The following is a 2,549-nucleotide window of genomic DNA, read 5'->3' on the forward strand; positions in this document are numbered from 1 at the left end:
CGCCGACCCAGGAGTTCGAGACCAACCTGGCCTCGAACTTTCTTTTAGAAAAAGAAAGAAATATACATGAATTTCATGTTTAGACTTGGATCTCATCCCCAAGATATCTCATTATGTATATGCAGATATTCCCAAACCAAAATCCAAAACATTTCTGATCCCAAGCATTTCAGATAAAGAATCCTCAACCTGTAGTAAATATTTTAGGCTTTGTGGGCCATGTGATCTTTTTTGCAACCATTCAACTCTGCTGTTGCAGCACAGAAGCAGCCATTGATAATACATAAATGGATGGGCATGGCATGTTCCAGTAAAACTTTATTTACAGAAATAGGGTGGTGGGCCCTAGTTTGTGGACTCCTAAACTGAGGGAACATTTTAAATTCTATCTCATAATAAAGGCCTACCTTGGTCCTGCATCTCTGTGTACATTTATTAAAGGTTGTTTTTCCCCTAGGCTTCATTCTCAATCTTCTTTTCACATAACATCCTTTGCTATAAAATGATTCATAGACCAGGTGTGGTGGCTCACGTCTGTAATCTCAGCACTTTGGGAAGCCAGGGCAGAAGGATTGCTTGAGGCCAGAAGTTTGTGACCAGCCTGGGCAACATATCAAGACCTTGTCCCTATAAAAAAATATTTAAGAATTAGCCATGCATGGCGGCATACACTTATAGTTCCACAGCTACTTGGGAGGCTGAGGCAGGAAGAGCATTTGAGCCCAGAAGTTGAATGTTACAGTAAGCTATGATGATGCCACTGCCTTCCAGTCTGGATAACAGAGTGAGACCCTGTCTCTAAAAAATGATAATAATTAAAAACATATGTATGCATCTTTAGTTGAGTTGTTTCCTAAACTAGGTTAGGGTAGGTGCCTGCCTTCCAAATATCTCTCCAAGGCTATCCCAACAGACCACTAAAACTTTGCACGTTCAATGCTGATTTTAGTACTATTTCCTCCAAACTCACTGCAGTCTGTTTTTTTGTATATGTTTACTTATCTGTTGCCCATTTGGGAAAGCTGTGTGTCTTAACAACCTCCCTCATCCTGTTTGTTCGGTCCTGTTTATTGTCTCCCCCCACCCTGCCTTCCATCGCCACCACCACTATTTGATTCATGGCCTCAGGATCTTACCTGGACTGCTGCAGATCATCTCACAACTTCAGGGCTCCCTGTATCTAGTCTGTCTGCTTCCAGTCTGCCTTTCATCTTGGCTGCCAGAGTGATCCTGGTTTTGTTTTTTTTTTGTTTTTGTTTTTGTTTGGTTTTTTTTGTTTGTTTGTTTGTTTTTTGAGACAGAATCTCACTCTGTCACCTAGGCCGGAGTATAGTGGCGCTATCTTGGCTCACTGCAACGTCTGCCTCCTGGGTTCAAGTGATTCTCCTGCGTCAGCCATCCAAGTAGCTGGGATTACAGGTGCCCACCACCACATCTGGCTAATTTTTGTATTTTCGTAGAGACAGAGTTTCACCATGTTATCCAGGCTGGTCTCAAACTCCTTACCTCAGGCAATCCACCCACCTCGGCCTCCCAAAGTGCTGGGATTACAGGCGTGATCCTGTTTTTAGTACATCTGATTATGCTACTTCCTGCCTAAAACTTCTTTTTTGCTCTTTATTTAGCACCCTTGGTTTAAAGCCTAACCTTGGTATAAAAAATCAGTTTGATGGAGAGGCTGATAAAGATGTCAGCCTTGGTATAAGTCAGTTTGATGTGCCTTCCTACCATCGGTCTAAGATACAGTGCTGTGCTGTATGCCTCCCTACTCCCCTAACCTTCTCAAGGGACACTTCCTAACTTTTCTACAGAGTCGCTTTCTCTTTTGGCTAACTTTATTTATTTATTTATTTATTTGTTAGTTAGTTAGTTAGTTAGTTAGTTTGAGATGGAATCTTGCTCTGTCTTCCAGGCTGGAGTGCAGTGGCACAATCTTGGCTTAGTGCAACCTCTGCCTTTCGGGTTCAAGTGATTCTCCTGCCTCAGCCTCCCAAATAGCTAAGATTACAGGCACCCACCACCACACCTGGCTATTTTTTGAATTTTTGTAGAGATGGGGTTTCGCCATGTTGGCCAGGCTGATCGCAAACTCCTGACCTCAGGTGGTGATCTGCCCTCTTTGGCCTCCCAAAGTGCTGGGATTATAGGCCTGAGTCACTGCGCCAGCCACTGTTGTTTATTCTCCAGTATTCTCCTCAAGCTTTGCATCTTCCTCAAAGCCTTCCTTGAACCACCCGCCCCATATTTGTCTTAGACCCTTTTCCTGTCTTCTGTATGCTTTAATTGAACCCTTTGTTTTCCCCTCACATAAAGTTACCACTTTATGTAATCAGCTGTTTGTTTCTGGCTCCCAACTCCCACCTCTTTCAAGCTGCTCCTTAGAGGATAGATTCTGTATCTTACTCTTTGTCCCTAGCTCCTAGAACTGTTTGTCTTGCATATCTGGGCTTAAGCATTGTGAAGAATGGGGAAAAATGTTAAATATTTATTACTAAAGAGGTGGGGCCACATGTGTGCATATATATATATATATATATATATATATATAT

At 42.5% G+C, this 2,549-nt stretch overlaps 1 protein-coding gene and 1 long non-coding RNA gene across 4 annotated transcripts in view; one reads left to right on the forward strand and one right to left on the reverse strand.

Annotated features, from left to right (window-relative positions):
* The window catches only part of UBE2H (ubiquitin conjugating enzyme E2 H), a 119,228-nt gene that overhangs the window by 40,157 nt on the left and 76,522 nt on the right, over positions 1-2,549 (forward strand). The window lies entirely within an intron of this gene.
* LOC119471877 overlaps positions 1-2,549 on the reverse strand; it is a 10,038-nt gene that overhangs the window by 6,301 nt on the left and 1,188 nt on the right. The gene's annotated exons all lie outside the window — the stretch shown is intronic.

Source organism: Cebus imitator, unplaced genomic scaffold (assembly GCF_001604975.1).
Source record: "Cebus imitator isolate Cc_AM_T3 unplaced genomic scaffold, Cebus_imitator-1.0 Scaffold77, whole genome shotgun sequence".
NCBI classification, from domain to species: Eukaryota; Metazoa; Chordata; class Mammalia; order Primates; family Cebidae; genus Cebus; species Cebus imitator.